Source organism: Arachis ipaensis, chromosome B4 (genome assembly GCF_059453495.1).
Source record: "Arachis ipaensis isolate K30076 ecotype BB chromosome B4, ASM5945349v1, whole genome shotgun sequence".
Classification (NCBI taxonomy): domain Eukaryota; kingdom Viridiplantae; phylum Streptophyta; class Magnoliopsida; order Fabales; family Fabaceae; genus Arachis; species Arachis ipaensis.
Genome location: NC_142439.1, coordinates 99,051,076 through 99,074,765, shown reverse-complemented (window position 1 = coordinate 99,074,765; position 23,690 = coordinate 99,051,076). Strand labels below are relative to the sequence as shown.

The 23,690-nt window shown below is 39.0% G+C and overlaps 1 non-coding gene across 1 annotated transcript; it reads right to left on the bottom strand.

The window, feature by feature from the left end:
- Positions 1–9,690: 9,690 nt before the first annotated feature.
- Positions 9,691–9,794, bottom strand: LOC148568531 (small nucleolar RNA R71). Its single transcript, XR_015882686.1, has one exon. It is a non-coding gene; the product is annotated as a small nucleolar RNA R71 (small nucleolar RNA).
- Between the last annotated feature and the right edge of the window lie 13,896 nt (positions 9,795–23,690).

Below are 23,690 nucleotides of genomic sequence, written 5' to 3'. Positions count from 1 at the left end.
AAATATTTGCTTTTTGATTTGTTTTTATTTTTATTTTTATTAAATTAAGAGGTTATTGATTTTTATTTTAAAATTTTTATCTTATCTTATCTTATTTCAAAAGTCAAATTTCAAAATTCAAATTTAAATTTTTTTTTAAAATTCAAATTAAATTTTTTTTTTCAAATTTCAAATTTCAAAAAAAATTCAAATTTCAAAAATTTAAAATTCAAATTTCAAAATTTAATTTTCAAATTCAAAATTTAAATAACCTTTTAATTTCAATTTATTTTTATTTTTTTAATTTTTATTTTCTACTATGAACTCTCACCCCTTTGGCTATGAGTCTGGTTACAATAATGTTGCAGGAAGAAGAAATTACAATGAGAGCAGGCATCAAGGTTGGAACAATCAAAGATGAGAGGAGCCACAAGGATTTGATCAACCCTCATGGCAACAACCACCTCCAATGGACTATCAACAACCACCACCATATGCCTATGAACCCTTTCCTCAACATAACTTTGGACCACCACACTCACAAGCCCCTTTCCGCCATTCACCTCCATATGACCCTAACCCTCAACCACCATACCAACCACCTTATGAGCCATATGAACCATATATAGAACCACCCTAATTCCAACCCAATTACTCACAAGAACCACCACTTTAATATTCATCATCTCCATATCCATCAATCCAAGAGCACTATGATCCTATTTATGAAAGCTGAGTGCATCAAGAGACAAAGGATCGTTTCAAGGAAACAGTGGATTGATTTCAGGCAACCATTCGACAACTGAAGCAAGTAGTAATTCAATGGGTTTCTAGGCGCTCAAATACACAAGGATCAGCCACAGCCCCATGTGAACAGTCTAACAAAGAGCGTAGCACGAAGGAGATACCAGAAACTCCAGTGGATAAGACAGAGAATGAATTCGTACTAGAACAAGTAGAAGAAGCTGTCATTATTCAAGAAGAAGAGTGGGTTGAAGACTTAGGAGATGCAGAACCTCCATGGGAAAGTCCAGTCATAGAACCCCCTTCCAAGACGTTTGAAATTGATGCTGAGGAGGGTGTACAACCTCCAAGGCATATCACAGTTGAAGACTTGGAAGAGGTTGATCAAGAGATGGAGATTCAAGAAGAAGAAGCACAACCTCCCATGCCCTTGGAAAGCAATGAAGAGGAGATTGAATTGGAAGAAAGCTGCCAAGAGGAAGAGGTTGAAATTGAAGAAGCTTGCAAAGAGGTGGTAATTATCAGAGAAGAGCACAAGGGAGTGGAGCTTGCAATTTCATTAAAAACACCTCCCCCTAAGTTGCCATCATCATTCACAACATTCAAGTGGGTAAAATTCATATCCCTTAGCTTTCTAACCCCACTTGAATATGGGCTACTGGAGACGGATGGTCAACTTAGAGCTCTTTATGATATTAAGAGTAAGAGGAAGATGGCCAGTGGTAAGAATTGTCCTGCAAGGTTCATCATGGTTGGAAGCTTTAAGTTCAAACGCAAAGGTTGGTATAAAGCTCAACTGAATGGGTCTAGGAAGCTGTTTGGTCGCTGCAGTGAGAATTCAGATCACCTTTCACCCGGCTGGAAAAATGCAGATCGAGACAAAAACGGGTGTAAAAGTAAAGTTTGGGATCCTGGAATCTGTTCTGGGATTTGTCACCCCGGGAGCCTAAAAATCTGTTTGAAGCTTCTTAAGGGCTTTACATGCTTAGTTTGGGATCCCGGAGGCCATTGGAATCACAAACATTGGTGGAGATTCCTGGATCAGTACAAGCACAAGCCACCATAACACAGGAAGCTCATCCAATGTCCAACTTAAGGACTTTAACTAAAAGTGCTAGGTGGGAGACAACCCACCATGGTATGATTGTTCCTTTTTCATTTTTATTTAGTTTTATTTGTTTTCTAGTTTTATTTTATTTTATTTTATTATATTGAACCTGGAGTTTTGCATCACATTCATATTAACACTGCATTCTTCATTTTTCAGATTATAAAAAAAAATGCCACGCGACGCGACCGCATCAGCGACGCGTCCGCGTCGCAAGGAGAGTGGAGAAAATAAAAATGAACAGAGAGTCACGCTGGAGCGTGGCTGGAGGCGTGCCAGTGGCACAAACCGACCCACACGACCGCGTCGCCGACGCGTTCGTGTCACGTAGGAACTTTGGCCTCCCACGCGACCGCATTACCCACGCGGCAGCGTGCCCTGAAAATCGACGTGAAAAAGGGGTGCTTGGCCGAAAGTTGTGCTGGAAGCCCAAGCCCTCCCACGCGAACGCGTGTCCCACGCGTTCGCGTCGTTTTCAAAAGATGGCCACCCACGCGACCGCGTCAACCACGCAATCGCATCACCCAGAATTTTGGCAAAAAAAGTTTTGAACAGAGAGTTGCGCGACCGCGAGGCTGCACTCGCACCAATCACACAAAACAGGCCACGCGATCACGTGACCCACGCGTCCGCGTCACCTGACCTTCTCGCGCACCACGCCACCGCGTCACTCACGCGTCCGCGTCACAAGCGGCGCACAGAATATCCAGATAAGCCAATTTTCTTATCTTTTCTTCTCTAATCCTTATTTTTCTTATCTTTTCTTATTTCTTTCTTCTTCCTTTCTTATTTTCTTTCACCTCCATTCTATTTTATTTGCATATTTCATTCATTGCATCTTAATTTTGTGCATATTTTTATTTTCTTTTCTAAATTAATTATTTTTCCTTTGGTGTTAAAATTTTTTTTTCATATTTAACTGTTGCATCTTCCCTTGAATTATTTTTGGGTGCTTAGTGACTTGTTTTATTCTGGATAGGTTATATTATTTATATCAATGCCAATCTTTTATACCTGTACTACTTTTTGCATTGACATGAATTTACATTACCTCTCCTTACCCACACTCTCTTCCCTATTGTTGCAAATTATTGCACTCTTCAATTGCCATGTGCTTTTATTTGTTTTCTTACGTACATGTTGAAGCTTCCATGTAAATGAGACCCTTATCATTTGGCATTAACCCAACCATACTTCATTTATTTTCTTATCTCTATTATTGGGTTACCTTTCTTCCCTTTTTCTTTCAGGATGGCCACCAGGAAGAGAACCGGAAGACGCTTAAAAGGGGAGACAAACAAGTCCATCTGCATAATCCTTGAAGAAAAGCATCAGTTGGAACAGCCCGTCCACTTGTACATCTTAGCATGCACCGAGGACGGTGCAACCTTTAAGTGTGGGGAGGTCGATACCGATCTCCGTGGGTTAGTACTTTCTTTTCAACACCAATAATCTTATTTTCTTTATTTGTTCATTATTGCATCTGCATATTTGATTGCATATTTATTTGATTTTGTGCATTTAGTTACTACTTGGTTAAAATAATAAATCTCTTTTTAAGATCCTATTTTTGAAAAAAAATTTCACTAATTTAAATAAAAATTTTTAAAAATTTTTATGTGTTAAATTTGTTTGAAGTTGTATTTGGAACATGGTTTTTGAGTCAAAGAACACACAACCTGTGAGACTTTGAGCTTATTTACATGGTTACATTATTTAACCATAAATATTTTATTCCTGTGTGTTCCCTTCTCTATGATTGTAATCTATATTTTGTTCCAACCTATATGTCCATTATTTAGTGTATTTACATGTTTGCATATGATTGAGGCCATTATTTGATTTTAGCTCACTTATCCCAAATAAGCCTACCCTTTAAATCACCCTTGTCAGCCACTTTGAGCCTTTTAACCCCCTCTTGTTCTGTATTTTACCACATCACTAGCCTTAAAGCAGAAAAACAATTAAATATCCCAATTGAATCTTTGGTTAGCTTAAGATAGTGTGTTAATTAAGTATGGGGAAACTGTGGGAACATGGGTTAATAAAGGAAAAGTATAATGTTTCTAATTTATTTGAATATCAGGAATTTGGGAACTTACTCATGAAAAACCAAAATAGAAAAATAATAGAAAATCCATGTGCATTGATAAGTTATGTTTGTTTCTCTACAAAAAAAAAAGAAAGAAAAAAAAAAGAAAAAAAAAGAGAAAAATCCAAAAATACTCAATAAATAAGTAAATAAGGGGACAAAATTACCCCAATATTAAGTTTAATAAAAGATCAATGCACATGTGATAAAAATTAAAGAAAAATTTGGTACATGAGTATGGAAATTATACAAAAGTGAGAATTATGGGTAGCTAGGCATGAATTTAAAAGTATATAGAGTATATGTATATTAGGTGAGAGCTTAGGTTAATTGAAGATTCATATTATAGCTCACTTGGCCATACATATATCCTTACCTTTACCTCAGCCCCATTACAACCTTGAAAAGACCTCATGATGTTTGCATTGGTACATTAAATATTTGTTGATTGGTTAGATGAAGAACAAGGTTTAGAAAGCATGACTAGAGAAGAGTAGAGTGAATAACCCTATACACTTGAGAGATTAGAGTGATATACACTACCAGTGAGGGTTCAATGCTTGATTCTATGTTCTCTGCTTTCATGAGCTGTCTTCTTACAAGTTTACCTGATTTTTATTTTATGATTTGAATTAGTGAAATCTGATTTATGTTTGTCTTGGAGAACTTATTTATTTTTAACCAAGTAGATAGAAATATTTTGCATGTAGTTGCATTCATATAGATAGGATTGCATTTCATACATCCTACCATTCCTCTTCATCTTTATAGCTTCTCTTGAGCTTAGCATGAGGACATGCTAGTGTTTAAGTGTGGGAAGGTTGATAAACCACTATTTCATGGTTTATCTTGTGCTCAATTAAGTGGTTTTTATCTACTCTTTACCCACTTATTCATACTATTTGCATGGTTTTACATTTGCCTTCCTAATTATGTGCTTTGATTGAAAACATATTTCTTTGGACTTATATTTGCTAATATTAATCCTCTCTTATTACCATTAGATGCCTTGATATGTGTGTTAAGTGTTTTCAGAGATTATAGGGTAGGAATGGCTCAGAGGATGGAAAGGAAGCATATAAAAGTGGAAGGAATACAATAAGTTGGAGAAATTGCTAAGCTGTCCAGCCTGACCTCTTCGCACTCAAACGGCTATAACTTTAGCCATAGAGGTCCAAATGATACGGTTCCAGTTGCGTTGGAAAGCTAACGTCCAGGGCTTCGATTTGATATATAATATGATATATTTTCCCTGACGCTAGATGACGCGACCGCGTGATCCATGCGGCCGTGTTGCAGTGACGAAAAATCAGCGTGGCAAAATTCAAAACCAGCGAATTCTGGACTGTTTTTGACCCATTTTGCGGCTCAGAAAACACATATTAGAGGCTATAAAGTGGGGGAATGCATCCATTCATGAGGAGGCTCTCATATTCACAAATTTAAGAGTAGATGTAGTTTTTAGAGAGAGAGGTTCTCTCCTCTCTCTTAGGATTAGGATTTAGGACTTCTCTTAGTTTTAGGAGTGACTCTCAATCCCAGGTTCTTTATTTTTATTTATTTTTCCAATTGGCTTATGAACTTTTCCATGTTAGATTTTACTACTTTGAATGTATTTTATTTGAGGTATTCCAGATATTTATGATTTTAATTTAGCTTTCTACATTCTTGGCTTTGGTTAAGGTAATTGGTGACGCTTGAGCTGTCAAATAAAACAGTGGTTGAAATTGGCAGATTCTGATTGAACTAGGATTGCTCTAAAGCTAGTCTCTCCACAGGAGTTGACTAGGACTTGAGAATCAAGCCAATCAGCCCACTTAACTTTTCTTTGTTTAGTAAAGGCTGACCAAGTGGGATTAAAATCCAATTCTCATCACAATTGATAAGGATAGGACTTTCAGTTCTTATACTTTGCCAAGAGTTTATTTTATAGTTATTTATTTATCTTATTCTTCTTATGCAACATACTGCTTCCTTACTTTCTAAAACCCCTAATTTACAAGACTCATAACCAATAATAAGAACATACCTCCCTGCAATTCCTTGAGAAGACGACCCGATGTTTAAATACTTGGTTATCAATTTAAAAGGGGTTTGTTACTTGTGGCAACCAAAACATTTGTACGAAGGAATTTCTGTCGGTTTAGAGACTATATCTACAACGCGACTATTTTTATGAAATTCTTTCCTGGCAAAAATCCTAACGTCAAATGGCTTAGAAAATGGAGAGGAAGCTTGCAAAAATGGAAGAAACACAAGAAACTAAGGAGATGACCAGCGAGCACCGACGCGCACGCATGGATCACGCGAGCGCGCGGAATGGAGGAATTACAGCGACGCGTGCGCGTTTCTGACGCATACGCGTGGATTGGAGTCTGCACAAAAGACGTGCACGCGTGGACGACGCGTAAGCGTGACAAAGAAATTCACCAAATGACGCGCACGTGTGACTGACGCATACGCGTGACAAGCGCGATCTGCAGAATTAACAAAAAACACTGGGGGCGATTTTGGGCCGCGTTTTAACCCAGTTTTTGACCCAGAAACACAGAATAAAGCCAGAGAACATGCAGATACTCAAGAGATAGACGGAGACATACTCACATATTCTCATTAGGATAGTTTTTAGGTTTTTAGATCTGAATCTAGAGAGAGAATTACTCTTCCTCTAGTTTCTCTTTACATTCATAGTTTATTGCTTTTGCCTTCGGATATTGAAGAGTCATCACCTCCTTTGAAGATACTATTCTAGTTTGTTTCCTTACTTTCTCTTTTATTTATTCCATATTCTTAATTCTTGTTTAGAGTGGTAATTAGATTATTTTCATGGATTGTTAATGCAAACGATTACTTTTACTTTTAATTAATTTTGAATCTCTATTTTATTTAAATTATTATGTCTTTTTTCTATTCCAAACTCCCAATAACAAAGATAATATCCATGTCAATAGAGTAGATTCCCTACTTGACATGGAGGTTGATTAAAAGGAGACACTTGAGTTAGAATGCTCAAGTGGTTAGTTAAATTGGAAGTTGTTGGCTAATTCTGTATTTACTAATGCCAGACCTTCCTAAGGGAGAGGACTAGGATTTGCGAATAAGAGTTAGCTCAATCACTTGACTTTTCTTTATTTAGTAAGGGTTAACTAAGTGAAAATAGCAACCTCTTTATACTACACTTGAGAGAATTCCAACAAGGATAGAACTTCCAATTAATCATTCCCCCAGTCAAGGCTTTCTTTTATTTTGAATAATATAAATTCCTTTTAATTTTCATTGCACTTAATTATAATTTTTATTTTCTGTCATTCAACTCTCAAAATTCTCGGAAAACTCCTGATTAATAACTTAGCACCCTTTCTTGCAACTCGTTGGGAGACGACTGATGAGAGGAACTTTTGCGTGGTCTAGAAATTTGCGGATAAATCCTCGTTGCAAGTATAGTTTCTAAACCTTCAAAAGTCCTTTCATACAAACTTTTTGGTTGTCACAAGTAACAAACCCCTAAATAAATTGATAACCGAAGTATTCAAACCTCGGGTCGTCTTCTCAAGGAACTGCAGGGAAGTATGTTCTTATTATTGGTTATGGAGATTGTAAATTAGGGGTTTCAAGAATGAGGAACAAATATGACAAATAATTTAAATGGCAATTAAAAATAAATAAATAACTGTAAAATAAACTTTTGGTAAGGTATGAGAAATTGGAAGTCCAGACTTAGTTATCCTTATCAATAATAATGAAGGTTGAATCTTAATTCCACTTAGTTGACCCTTACTAAAGCAAAGGAAAGTCAAGGGACTAATTAGTTTGATCCTCGAATCCTATTTATTTCCTAAGAAAAGGTTGGGATTATTGAGGTTCAATTCGATTAGCAAAGATAACAGTTATCAATTATATTGAGCTAAGATAACTCCTGAGTTACTGATTTCTTAACAAGACCAAAAGGGAAAAAGTAAATTTGCTGGAATAAAAATGTCTTCAGATTGAAAGCAATGGTGACATAAATAAAAGAAAGCAATAGTAAACTGAAATACCTCAAATAACATTAATTCAAATAATCTGGAACATATAAGAATTCATAAATTAAATGGCAAAAGTGAAAAATCAACTAAAGTAATGGAATGAATAAAAGTGAAAGGGAAGCTTAAAGTAAAGGAACATTAAACCTGGGATCGAGAGTCACTCCTAAAACTAAGAGAAGTCCTAAATCCTAAGAGAGAAAGGAGAGAACCTCTCTCAAAACTAAATCTAAATCATGAGAAGTAACTAAATTGGCGAGCTCCCTTTGAATGGGTGCATTCCCACACTTTATAATCTCTAATCTATGCCTTCTGGACTTGGATTTGGGCCAAAAAGGGCTTCAGAAATTGCTGGGAGTGTTTTCTGCAATTTCTGGTGTGTGGCCTCTGTCACGCATCCGCGTGGGTCACGCGGTCGCGTCATTCGGAGCTTTTCTTGTCACGTGGTCGCGTCAGTCATGCGGCCACGTCATATGTGTTTTTCTTAAGGCGCGCGGTCGTGTCAGTCATGCGGCCGCGTCGCTGTTGATTCGCGCTTGGCATGCGTCCGCGTCGCCCATGCGGTCGTGTGGATGCCAGTTTCTCCAAAACTCCGTTTTGTGCTTTCCTTCCATTTTTTGTATGTTTCCTTTCCATCCTTTGAGTCATTCCTGCCTTAGAAGATCTGAAACTACTCAACACACTAATCATGGCATCGAATGATAATAAGGGTAATTAAAATAATTAATTTTTTAAGCATAGGAAACATGTTTTTCACATACATCACATAATAAGGAAGGGAAAGTAAAACCATGCAATTAATATGAATAAGTGGGTGAAGGATTGAATAAATCACTCAATTTAAGCACAAAATATATCATAAAATATGGGTTTATCAACGACCTGGGACTCATACTCCCAGCATTTTTATTTTAAACTTTGTGACACCTTTCTAAATTGGTGAGGCAGATTTTAGCTGGTTAAGAGCTATACTCACAACGCTGTTCTTATATTACAATCTTTTAATTGGCCTAATTTCTGCCATGCACCAATTTTTGGTGCCGTTGCCGGAGAGTTGTAATTGTGTGCTAAATTATTAATTAGTGTATATATTTTATTTTATTTGCGTATTTTATTTTACTTTTTTACCATGAGCTATATGTTTCTCTCATTGAATGACGCGTTCGTTGCCTGATCCGAGCTTAGCTGCATTTGATCCTGAAATTGAAATAACTATTTCACGTATTAGGTGAGCTCGACGTCGGTTAGCCTCTGAGGGTGGTGAAGTGATTGTTATCGATTCACCAGTCTCATCTGAGGGCGAATATGAACCATCATCTGAGAGCAAAACAAGCTCCTTTACTACTGATTCAGTTGATTCACGTGCAGATAACATGGCAGCACCTAGAAGGATTACTCTTCAAGAAGCTGGAGCCCCAGATTTTACACTGTAGCCGTATCAAGTGCATCATCCAACTCTGGCTACAGATTTTGAGCTGAAGAGTGCATTAATCAACTTGATGCCCAAATTTCATGGCTTACCTGCTCAGGAGCCTATCAAGCACCTAAGGGATTTCCAGACAGCCTGTTCTACTGTTGGGCGTCATGGTGCGAATGAAACTTCTATTCTGTTAACCGCCTTCCCGTTTTCTCTTGAGGGAAAGGCGAGGGAGTGGTACTACTCCCAACCTGAAGCAACTGTTACCAACTGGGATACGCTCAGGAGAGAATTCTTGGAAAAATACTTTCCAGCTGAAGTCACAGATAGATTGAGAAAAGAGATCTCTTGCATTATTCAAGGAGAATCAGAGACTCTCTATGAGTACTGGAAGCGCTTTAAGAACCTTCTAGACGCATGCCTCCATCACATGATTGACAAGCTAGTGTTAATTAGCTACTTCACTCAAGGCATGAAGCCTCGGGACAAAACCACACTAGATGGTGCCAGTAATGGTTCTCTGAAGAAGTACAAGATCGCAAATGAAGCATGGCAACTGATCAGTGACTTAGATGAGTCTACTAGGAATCACAGGCACAGGAGCAGCCACTCAAAAGCTGTTGCAGAAGTTTCCTCTAGCACTGAGACTACTGCTCTTACACAGAGTATATGTGAAATGACCAACCTATTGAAACAAATGCAGTTGAACCAACAACAACAAGCTTAGCCTTCCCCACCACAACAAATTTAACAGTTAGTTCCCCAAAGAGTATGCGGAATCTGTGTTGATTATAGTCATTATAATGATGAATGCCCGCAGCTCCAACAAGAAGACAACACTGTGGTAGCTACTCATAACTTCTATGACCACCCGAATCAAGGATACAATCAACAAGGAGACAACTACAACCAAGGTGGGAACTATAACCAAGGATGGCAGGACAACTCCAACCAAGGTTGGAGAGATAATTCCAACCATGGCTGGAGGGATAACTATAACAGAGGAGGCAGAGATAATAATGGAAACCAGAGGTGGAATAACAACAACAGATAGTAGAATCAGAACCAGTCCTACAGAGCACCTCACCTGAGACAGTCACAAGGATCCCAGCACAACCAACAACAGGTCCCACAAATCACTTATCCTACTTCCTCATCAAATGACGAGATGCTTCGTTCTCTTGCACAAGGACAACAAGACATGCAGACTATACTGAACTATACTCTAAACGGTCTGAATGTCACTTTACAAGCTCTCGCCGCCCGGATAGATTCATTACCTACTTCCACTAACCAACCTTTAAGCTCCAGTGTAATTCCTTCTCAACCCTTACCTAATCCCAAGGGTAGCATCAATGCCATCACTTTGAGGTCCGGAACCACATTGCAAGAGAGGAACCAAGAGGCGCCAAGCGCACTAGAACACACTCCAGCCGAGGATATGGTAGAAGTAGAAGATGCTGAAGAGGAAGAGAAAGTACAAGACAAGGTTGAAGAAGAACTAGCTCAGCAAAAGAATGGAGCACCAAAGGATGCAGAAGCTATAAATGGCGCCATTCATATCCCATTTCCACACCTTGCAAGGAAGTCCAGAAAGCAGACAGAACTTGATCCCAAAATAGTAGAAATTTTCAAAAAGATTGAGGTAAATGTTCCCCATTTTGATGTTATTCAGCAAGTACCTAAATATGCACAGTTTCTAAAAGATTTATGCATACATAAAGATAAAATTAATGAATTAGAAACTATTCCTTTAGGTAGTTCTATATCTGCTTTAATGGGAGGTATACCTGAAAAATGTAGTGATCCAAGTCCATGTATGGTAAACTGTACCATTGGAGGTGTAATATTTTTTGATTGCATGTGCGATTTAGGAGCATGTATTAGTATAAGGCCATTGTCTATATATGATAACTTGAAGCTCCCTCCCTTATAAAGGTCGGCAGCTCGTTTTGTGTTAGCAGATAAAAAAATTATTACAGTAGTTGGAATTGCTGAAGATGTATTGGTGAGCATTAAGGGGCTCATATTTTCCATTGACTTCTATATCCTGGAAATGCCCCCTAATGACTCAGGAAGACCATCATCAATCCTGCTTGGAAGACCATTCCTGAAGACTTCAAAGTTCAAGCTGGATGCATTCTCAGGAACTTATTCCTTTGAGATAGATGGCAGAACAGTGAGTTTCAGTTTAAATGAAGCTATGAAGCACCCTTCGGAAGATCATTCTATCTTCCAGTGCGACATCATTGATGAAACTGTAGTTGAAGTTCACCAAGAAGAAGTAGAAGAGAAACACATGGAGCAAGGTCCAAGTGTGGGGACACCCTCTGAACACAATGAGGACACTTTGCCATTATTATTAGCCCCGGATGATCCAGAGCCTATCCAAGAGAAGAAATCAGAATTGAAGCCCCTTCCTCCATACCTCAAGTATGCTTACCTTGAGGATAATCAGAAGTTCCCAGTTATCATTGCAAGAAAACTCACTTCTCAACAAGAGGAGCAGCTACTTAGTGTGCTGAGAAAACATAAGAAGGCAATTGGGTGGAGCTTGGCAGATATAGTAGGCATCAGCCCTCAAGTCTGTGAGCACAGAATATACTTAGAAGAGGAATCAAAACCCGTCCGTCAAGCCCAAAGAAAATTGAATCCCACCATCTTAGAAGTTGTCAAGAAGGAAGTGACAAGGCTACTTGAAGCAGATATTATCTATCCCATCTCAGATAGTGAATGGGTCAGTCCAGTACAAGTGGTGCCTAAGAAGTCTGGAGTCACAACAGTAAAAAATGAGCATGGAGAGCTCCTAACAACTAGAGTGCAGAATTCATGGAGGGTTTGCATTGACTATAGGCGTCTCAACCAAGCTACTCGCAAGGATCACTACCCCTTGCGATTCATTGACCAGATGCTTGATTGCCTGTCAGGTAAATCCCATTATTGCTTTTTAGATGGTTATACAGGCTATTTTCAAATTCATATAGCTCCTGAAGATTAGGAGAAGACTACTTTTACATGTCCCTTTGGAACGTATGCATATAAGAGGATGCCTTTTGGCTTATGTAATGCACCGGCTACTTTCCAAAGATGCATGATGAGTATCTTTTCAAATCTTATTGAGAACTGTATGGAAGTATTTATGGATAATTTTAGCGTATATGGTGATTCGTTTAACCTTTGCTTGGATAGTTTAGCTAGAGTTTTAGACAGGTGTGTTAGTTCAAACCTTGTATTGAATTTTGAAAAATGTCACTTTATGGTAAAACAAGAGATTGTTCTAGGACATGTTGTTTCTAATATGGGTATTTCTGTAGATCCAGCAAAGGTGGATGTCATTTCTATTTTACCTTACCCCTCCTCCGTGAGGGAAGTCCATTCGTTCCTTGGCCATGCAGGTTTTTACAGGAGATTCATTAAGGACTTCAGTAAGGTAGCATCACCTTTATCCAGACTGTTGCAGAAAAATATTGAGTTTGAGTTCAGTGAGGATTACATGCAAGCATTTGATAAGCTGAAGATCGCCCTGACTCAAGCTCCAATTGTGAGAGGACTAGACTGGCGCTAGCCATTTGAGATTATGTGTGATGCCTCCAACGATGCAGTAGGAGCGATGCTGGCTCAGCGTGAAGGTAAGGATTTTTTCGTAATTGCTTATGCATCTAAGACCTTAGATGCTGCTCAGTCTAATTACACTACTACTGAAAAAGAGCTTCTTGCTATTGTTTTTGCTCTGGATAAATTTTGAGTCTATTTACTTGGTACTAAGGTAGTAGTATACTCAGACCATGCAGCTCTAAAATATTTATTAGCTAAAGAAAGTCCAAACCAAGGTTGATACGTTGGATACTGCTGCTACAAGAATTTGATTTAGAAATTAAGGATAGGAGTGGTAACCAGAATTTAGTGGCAGACCACTTGAGTCGCCTTGAGCACATTAAGGATGACTCCACTCCAATCAATGATGCGTTTCCATTTGATAGTTTGCATGCAGTATTTGAAGTAGTTCCTTGGTATGCACCTATAGCTAATTATCTAGTTAGCCATACTTTTCCTCCAAATTTTACTAAGCATCAAAGGGACAAGATGAAAAGCGAGTCTAAATACTATATATGGGATGACCCATATTTATGGAGGTATGGAGCTGACCAGGTAATTAGAAGGTGTGTACCTCAAACAGAATTTCAGTCCATTTTAGAGGCCTGCCACTCCTCTGAGAGTGGGGGGCATTTTGGCCCTCAAAGAACAGCTAAAAAAATCTTAGACTATGGATTCTGGTGGCCTACTCTTTTTAAAGATGTTGCTGAATTTTGTAAATCCTATTTCACATGCCAAAGGTTTGGTAATATATCCAAGAGGGATGAGATGCCTCAACAGATTATGCTTTTCTATGAAATTTTTGATGTTTGGGACATTGACTTCATGGGACCATTTCCAAACTCTAATGGTTACCTTTATATACTGTTAGCTGTAGATTATGTTTCTAAATGGGTGGAAGCAATTCCTACCCGTACTGATGATGCTAACACTGTTGTTTCCTTTGTTAGAAACCATATTATCTGTCGCTTTGGATCACCACGAGCAATCGTGAGTGATCAAGGCACTCACTTTTGTAACAGGAGACTAACAGGATTACTGAAGAAGCATGGGATTGTTCACAAAGTAGCAACAGCTTATCATCCCTAGACCAATGGACAAGCAGAAGTGCCAGACTATAAGATGCACTCTGGGAATATTGAACAGCATACAAGACACCCATTGGTATAAGTCCTTTCCACTTAGTGTACGGAAAGGCTTGCCACCTTCCAGTAGAGGTGGAACACAAGGCTTTCTGGGCTGTGAGGGAGTGCAACATGAATTTTGAAGAAGCTGGTGCTGAAAGGAAGTTGCAACTAGCAGAATTAGAGAACCTTTGCCTAGAAGCATATGACAACTCTAGGCGATACAAAGAGAAGATGAAGGCTGTCCATGACAAGCACATAAAAAGGAGAGAATTTAGACCAGGAGAATTAGTTCTTCTTTATAACTCCAGACTACGGCTTATGCCAGGCAAACTAAGATCAAGATGGGAAGGTCCCTACAGAGTAGAGAAGGTAAAGCCATACGGAGTTTTTCACCTGCGTCATCCTTCTAGTTCAAAATTCATCAAGGTCAATGGACATCGCCTAAAACTTTATCATGGAGAAAAGATTAAGGATCACAAAGAGCTAGATGTCTTCCTCTTAGAAGACCCACCAACAGAAGTAGAATGAGCTTGAAGACCGTCCAACTTAAGGACGTAAAAAGCAAAGTGCTAGGTGGGAGACAACCTACCATACTATGATCGTTCTGTTTCAGTCTTAGTTTTGTTTCATTTTATTTTACTTTATTTTCTTAAGTGACTCTTCTCATAATCTCTGCATATAGCCTGCATTTGCATTTGCATTCTGCATATAAAAAAATTTTTTGCACGCGAAGCGCAAGCGTCGCTGACGCGTCCGCGTCATAGGTGCATTCGAAACAAGGAAGAAAAGAAGCAGAGAGTTACGCGGGAGTGTGGCTGGAGGTGTGCCTTAGGCACAAACATGCCCACGCGAATGCATCCCTGATGCGTCCGCGTCATTTGAAAAAAATAGCCTCCCACGCGTACATGTCGACCATGCGCACGCGTGACCCTGCGAAATCAACGTAAAGAGGTGTATGGCAGAGAGTTATGATGGAGTGGGGCTGGAATGGTGCTAGAAGCACAAGCCTTATCACGCGAACGCGTGCCCCATGCGTCTGCGTCATTTTTCAAAAAGAGGCCATTCACGCTTGCGCGTTACCCACGCGCACGCGTCACCCAGAATTTTTGCAATATGAGAACAAAACAGAGAGTTGTGCGTGCACGAGGCTACACTCGCGCCAATAGTATAAATCAGGTCACGCGTGCGCGTCACCCACGCGATCGCGTCACCTGAAAATATCACAAACCACGGAAATGCGTGACCCACGCGTCCGCGTCACTTGAACATAGCGCTAATCACGCGAACGCGTGCACCATGCATCCGCGTCGCCTGCGCCGCACAGCTTATCCAGATCAGCGCCAGATATTTTATCTTTTGTTCCCCAATCCTAATCTTTTCTTTTCCTTCTTATTTCTTTCTTCTTTCTTCTTTATTCTTTATTCTTTATTCTTTATTCTTTCTTACTTTTTACCTTTTTTTCCCCTCTTTTTCACATCCATTATCAAGGTTCTTTTCTTTTCTTCTTTCTTTTTTACTTTTCCATTATTATTATTATTATTATTATTATTATTATTATTATTATTTTTTTTTTATTTTTTTTTTATGTTTTCTTCTTCTTTTAATTTTTACTTTCATACTCTATGTTTCCTTTTTCTTTCTTTTTCTTTTTATATTATTTTAATTGATGTTAGAAATTTACTTGGGTGATTGTTTTCTTCTATATTTTGCTTGTGAGTTATTAAGGAATTGTTTGACAATTAATATTACTTCTTAAGGGTTGTTTGCATGTTCAAATTCAATACTTTTAATAACATATTTACCATGCATGCTAAGTGTTTGTGAAAAAGTCCCTATGGCATTGTGCACTATTTTTAAATTATTCTACTACTCTAGTGCCTGTTTTTCACAAAACTCCTTTTCATATATTATTGATTGAATATAATTGTCAATACAAACAGGTTGTTAGTTTGAAAGAGTTGATAATCAAATTGGACAATTAATGCTTGATCTATGCTACTCATGCCTTTGCCAGCATGCCAATAAACATCTTGCATCTTATTGCCACAACATGCACTTGCTATATTTCTATTTATGAACTTTTCACATGGATTCGCGACCATGTGTTAACGACATCCTTCTTTACCGTGCATTGATTATCACTTGTACTATCTTCTTCCTTGCTTGAACCCTTAGCTTTACATGTTACCTTCTCTTCCCTTTTCAGGATGGCCATCAAAAAGGGTAAAGAGAAAGCTACTCACAAACCACCGGCAAGGAAAGGAACAAAAAGAGAACTAGCTGCAGAGCCATCTTCAACAACAGTAAAGCCCTCAACAAAGAGAATCAAGAGGATCATCAAGGTCGATCAAAAAGAAAAAACCTTTCCAGCAAAGGACACTGCGCAGTTCACTAACCGCTACTGTGAGCAGATGTTTTCCATCCTGGCTGAAAGGAACTATAACAATGAGTACCTTCTCATCCTCCCAACCCACATTATTGAATTTGTTGAGTCCCACATTGAGCAAAGACAATGGGGATTCCTACGGAGACAGCCACGGCAGGTTAACCTTTCATGGGTAGTTGAATTCTACTCCAATTTTCACATGCCAACCATGCAGTCTGTCTATGTCCGTCAGAAGCAAGTTCCCATAACTGAAGTGGCCATTCAACGAGCTTTAGATCTTTCCCCTACTCCAGAAGGATTGGACGCATTCCAAGAAGCCTCATTCAAACGCCAGACATACCAATTTAACTGGGACACCGTTCTCAGAGTTATAGCATAACCTGGCAGCAAATGGATCTATGGATACCATCGATCCCGACCTAAGAGTATATTGGCTTCAGCACTCACCTTGGAGGCTCGAGTATGGGCACAGATCATGTCCCATTACATTTTTCTAAGCACTCACGAGTCCTCCTTCACTGCAGCATGGCTGTTTTACTCTGGTGTATCCTTACAGACCAGCCTCTCAATTTACCAAGACACATCCGGAATACTATGGGACACGTACAGATTACGGGCAACCTACCTTTTTCCGCCTTAGTTTCAGATCTAGTCTCAGCAGCCGGAGTCTCCTATAGAGCTGGGGACACCAAGGCCATGATTCCACAGGATGATCAGATCGTCCCTAATGGGAAGTATATCAGACCTCCAGCAACCACTATCAACCGGAGCACAGAACCAACGGAAGATATCCCTTCTCCTACCACATCACAAGCACCTTCAATAAACCAACTGCTCCATCAGATACTTGAGAGATTGGACCGGCTTGACCGGCAAGGAAAGTGATGAGCGGATAATTTATACACTTTTTGGCATTATTTTTAGTATGTTTTTAGTAGGATCCAGTTACTTTTAGGGATGTTTTTATTAGTTTTTATGTTAAATTCACATTTCTGGACTTTACTATGAGTTTGTGTGTTTTTCTGTGATTTCAGGTATTTTCTGGCTGAAATTGAGGGACTTGAGCAAAAATAAGATTCAGAGGTTGAAGAAGGACTGCTGATGCTGTTGGATTCTGACCTCCCTGCACTCAAAATGGATTTTCTGGAGCTATAGAACTCAAAATAGCGCACTTTCCAATTGCGTTGGAAAGTAGACATCCAGGGCTTTCCAGCAATATATAATAGTCCATACTTTCCAAAAGGGCGTTGAACGCCAATTCTACGCTGCAATCTGGAGTTAAACGCCAGAAACACGTCACGAACCAGAGTTGAACGCCAAAAACATGTTACAACTTGGCGTTCAACTCTAGAAGAAGCCTCTGCACGTGTAAACTTCAAGCTCAGCCCAAGCACACACCAAGTGGGCCCCGGAAGTGGATTTATGCATCAATTACTTACTTCTGTAAACCATAGTAGCTAGTTTAGTATAAATAGGACTTTTTACTATTGTATTGACATCCTGAGTTACATCTTCGGATCATTTTTAGTCTTGGTTACTCCAGTTCCCCTCTAGGGCTGAGACCAATGAACTCCATTATCACTTATGTATTCTCAAACGGTAGAGTTTCTACACTCTATAGATTAAGGTGTGGAGTTCTGCTGTTCCTCATGATTTAATGCAAAGTACTACTGTTTTTCTATTCAATTCAACTTATTCCGCTTCTAAGATATCCATTTGTTCCCAAGAACATGATGAATGTGATGACTATGTGACGCTCATCATCATTCTCACTTATGAACGCGTGCCTAACAAACACTTCCGTTCTACATGCAAACAAGCTAGAATGAATATCTCTTAGATATCTAATACAGGGGACCGAGTCCGAGTTATTAGTATCTTTGTGGTATAAGTTAGAACCCATGGATGGCCATTCCTGAGATCCGAAAAGTCTAAACCTTGTCTGTGGTATTCTGAGTAGGATCTGGGAAGGGATGGCTGTGACGAACTTCAAACTCGCGAGTGCTGGGCGTAGTGACAGACGCAAAAGGAGGGTGAATCCTATTCCAGCATGATCGAGAACCTCCAGATGATTAGCCATGCCGTGACAGAGCATTTGGACCATTTTCGCAGAGAGGATGGGATGTAGCCATTGACAACGGTGATGCCCTTACAGAAAGCTTGCCATGGAAAGGAGTAGGAATGATTGGATGAAGACAGCAGGAAAGCAGAGGTTCAGAGGAACGAAAGCATCTCTATACGCTTATCTGAAATTCTCACCAATGATTTACATAAGTATTTCTATCTTTATTTTCTGTTTATTTATTATTATTATTCGAAAACTCCATAACCATTTGATATCTTCCTGACTGAGATTTACAAGATGACCATAGCTTGCTTCATACCAACAATCTCCGTGGGATCGACCCTTACTCACGTAAGGTTTTATTACTTGGACGACCCAGTGCACTTGCTGGTTAGTTGTATCGAAGTTGTGACAAATTATGAATTAAGATTAGAGCAACAAGTTTTTGGAGCCATTACCAGGGATCACAATTTCGTGCACCAAGTTTTTGGCGCCGTTGCCGGGGATTGTTCGAGTTTAGACAACTGATGGTCCATCTTGTTGCTCAGATTAGGTAATTTTCTTTTTGTTTTATTTTCAAAATTTTTTCAAAAATCTTTCAAAAATTTCTCATCTGTTTTCGAAAATTATTCTAAAATTTTAAGAATGAATTCTAGTGTTTCATGAAGCATGTTGAAGCCTGGCTGGCTGTAAAGCCATGTCTAATTATTTTGGACTGTGGCTTCCAACCATCAGCATAGAGGCAAGTTAATTGGAATATCAGTTGTTGCATGCCTGATTTATATCCTAAAGCTGGCTGGCTATTAAGCCATGCCCAACCCTTGGATTGGAGCTTTAGGCCAACATTGAAAGATTCCTGGAATTCTTATTAAAAATTTTGAATTTCTTATTTTCTTTTTCCTATATGTTTTTCGAAAAAAAAATATACAAAAATAAAAAAAAAATTTTAATAAAATCATAAAAATCAAAAAATATTTTATGTTGTTTGTTTGAGTCTTGTGTCAAATTTTAAGTTTGGTGTCAATTGCATACTCATCTTGCATTTTTTTCGACAATTGCATTCATGCATTGCATTCATCATGATCTTCAAGTTGTTCTTGATAAACCTTCTTGATTGATCTTCATATTATATTGTTTTGTGTTGTATGGTGTTTTTCATATGCATTCTTGAATTCTTGATGCACGAAAAACTTGTCTCGCAACAAATTTCCTTCGCCAAGTGTACCGAATTTGTCGTCAAGTAAAAACTCACAATAGAGTGAGGTCGAATCCCACAGGGATTAATTGATCAAGCAACTTTAATTAGAGGAATGTTCTAGTTGAGCGAATCAGAATTTGAGTTGAGAATTGCAGAAAATTATATGGCAGGAAAGTAAATAACAGAAAAGTAAATGCTAGAAATAAGAGCTGAATGTAGATGACGGAAAGTAAATTGCAGAATCTTAAATGGGAATGGGGAAATTGCTCATAAAAGTAAATGACAGAAATTAAAGAGAATGGGTGAGATCAGAAATGGGGAGTTCATTGGGCTTAGGAGATGTTGCATTCTCCGGATCAATTTCATTTTCATCTCTTCCTCAATCAATGCACACATTGATCTTCTTGGCAATCTTAAGTGATTGAATTACAATTTCTTGTAATTCAATCTCTCAAATCTTGATCAATAGCTAATTCCTTGGTCAATTGCTCATGAGAAGAGATGAAGTATGGTCACTGATTATGCCACATGCATTTTCCAAATCAAGTGTTGAGAGGATTATAGTCACATATCCATCCAAACCCAATTTGGTCCAGCATGAGAAAGCATTTCTAGCATGATCTCTTCATTCCTCTTTCAAGGTTCAGAAGAGATCCAAGTATGAATAGCTTCTTTTCCAAGATAACTACCCAATTGGATGAAGATTGAAAGCTTTCAAGTAAAATCAAGAGAAAAGATAGAAGAAGAATAATGAAAACTAGTATTGATCCATCAAATTACAACAGAGCTCCCTAACCCAATGAAAGGGGTTTAGTTGTTCATAGCTCTGGAAAATGAAAACAAAGATGGAGAATACATGATGAAACTAGAAGTGCAGAGAAAGTAAAATACAGAGAGTAGTTCTATGCCAAGAGGCTCCCTATAATTTCCAACTCTTAATTTAATTCAAAGCTACTCCTATATATACTACTCTTCTGTTCTTCTAGTTGGCTCTTCAAGTCTTGGGTATGGGCCTTTGGATCTTGAGTTTGAAGCAATTCTCTTCTTCGTTGGGCTTGGCTTTACTTGCAGAGAGAAGGTGTGAAGTGGGCAGAGACTTTAGCTCAGGACGTTAGTGGTGTTAACGTTCAGTGAAAATATGGGTTCGAGAACGTTAGTGACAATCACCTTTTTCACTAACGTTCCTCACCCAAGTAAGAGCCACGTTATCTTCAACATTAGTGGCACAAACGTTGCCACTAACGTTGCCTCTTTGTCCTTCGCACACGTTATTGGGACTTGCCTTTCCCAATAACGTTGAGAAGTCTCCCCCTTCCCTACGTTAGAGTCCACGTTAACTTAGTTAACGTGGCTCTTTTAACGTAGGCTTGCCAACCTTCGAGAACGTTAGTGACACTTACCATTGTCACTAGCGTTCCAATGTGCCCCTATTTCTCACGTTAGAGTCCACGTTAACTAGGTTAACGTGGCTTCTAACGTGGCCATGCTAGCCATCTCCAACGTTAGTGACAAAGTTGAGTATCACTAACGTTGGCTCATCATTCCCTTATCCACGTTAGCTTCCACGTTAACTAAGTTAACGTGGGCGTTAACGTGGCTCATAGTGGCTTATGTGGGCTATTTCCAACGTTAGTGACAATGTTTGGTGTCACTAACGTTGGCGATCACCTCCCTTCTTCACGTTAACTTCCACGTTAACTAAGTTAACGTGGGAGTTAACGTGGCTTATTGGGGCTTGTGTGGGTTCCTTCCAACGTTAGTGACAATGTTTGGTGTCACTAACGTTGTCGACCACTTTGTCTCCTCACGTTAGCTTCCACGTTAACTAGGTTAACGTGGAAGTTAACGTGGCTTATTGTGACTTGGCCAACGTTAGTGACAAAATTGAATGTCACTAACGTTGGCTTCCCCTTTACTTCTTAACATTAGAGGCCACGTTAACTAAGTTAATGTGGCAACTAACGTGGCCATTTATGAGCTTGGTCCAACGTTAGTGATAATGTTAAGTGTCACTAGCGTTGGCTCTATTTCCTTTCTTTCACGTTAGAGTTCACGTTAACTTAGTTAACGTGACTCTTAACGTGGGCAATGATGCTTCGAGAGCGTTATTGGCAATTACTTTTCTCATTAACTTTGCAAGTTACTCCCATTCCACGTTAGTGTTAACGTTAGTGTAACTAACGTAGCCAATAATGTGGTTCTTCTTTGCTTCCTTTGTCCTGAAATCAAGCAATAAAGTGCATCAAAGTTCTAGTCCAAGTCATGGGAAATGCAACATCCAATTTGTCCTTAAATTCATGCAAAATCCTCATGAAATCATGTAAAGTGCACAATGTATACTTGAATCAAGATGTAAGTGAATATCTACCCAAAACTAGCTTATTTCCTAAGGAAATGCATGAAACTACCCTAAAAACAGTAAAGAAAAGGTCAGTGAAACTGGCCAAAATGCCCTGGCATCACAACACCAAACTTAAAGCTTGCTTGTCCCTAAGCAAGTACTGGAACAAGAGAATGATGAATGGAATGCCAAGAGAAATGAGTCATTCTTGTGGAAGTCATGTCCCTGGTTTTATGGTGGTTTCATGCATAGCAACTTAGGTTCATTCCTGGCTTTCAGACCTTTATCATGTCCTAGAATACTCATTGTGATTGCATCCCATGAGACTTTTATTCATTGATCCTTTTGTTGTTATTTCAGGGCTTATTTTTGTTCTTAAGCTAGGTGCTCTGTAAGGGGGCAACTCTTTAAAATAAGCTTTCAGCCAACACTCCCGAACTAGTTGGTTCAAGGTGCTAGGTGTTGAAGCACCCCTAAGGACTTACTTGCTCAAGTCTCTCCCCCATACATACACACCACAGGCACATAGTTTATTTATTTTCTTTTCTTGAGACCTTGGTGTCCAGCACCTCTTTGGGTTACTAAATGCTCTGTATTGAGGGTTACTCTTGATAGTGGACTTTCAGCTGATAATCCCGAGTTAGTTAACCCAAGTTACCAAGTGATAAGGCACCCCTAAGAGCTTATTCATCCAAGTAGATCCCTCACACAGGAGCACCACAGACACATGCTTCAAGATTAAAAACCATTGGTACCTAGCCTTATTGCTTGTTCTTTTTCTTTTATTCCTCAACTTTGATTGTTCTTTCCCTTTTTCTTATTAGGATCTTCTTATTTAGCTAGTCTCATGGGGTGTGTCTCAAGTATAGTATTCATGACAGATAGTTGTCCTCCCACCTTGTGGTTGAACCAACTTAGCTAACTTATGACCACACCATAAACTCATGAACTTACTCCATAGTATGAACTCCTCACTGGTCTTTTAAAAACACTCATTCTCTTTTCATTTGATTTAAAGGGACAAACATACAAGTAAGCAAAGTAAGGGTACAGTGACATAAAGACCAGCAAACATAGACCTTTTTTCACAAAAACATAAAAGACAGAATTTAAAAAGGTTTAAACATAACATGGAAGCAAGTTCTATTTCATACAAGATCTTCCTTATTCAAAGCATAGAAAAAGATGGACCAAAGAAGGAACGTCACCACCTTTTACTCTTGTGGATGCCCATGCTTTCCTCCTTGTTTGTCTTCTTTGTGTCCTCTTGCATTCCCTCGCATCCGTGCCAATCTTGCTTGCTTCCAATCCTCAAGTGCCTTCCTCACTGATTCATGACTCTCTTCCACCTTTTATCTTTCTTCTCGTGCTAATTCATCCCTCATTTCTTCATACCTTGTGATTCCTGGATGCAATATAGGTAGCTGTCCTACCAAGTAACCGAGCCTGGCTTGAGTATTTATATGATGCCCAGTCTTGCTCAGGTAAACTCCTTCTGCGAATGCCCTTTGCTCGTCCAATAGTTCTGCCTGTTCTATCTGTCTTCGATGCATCTCATGTATATGTGCACCTTGATGTGCTTGGATATTGATTAGCCTCTGGATGGATTCTTGTTGC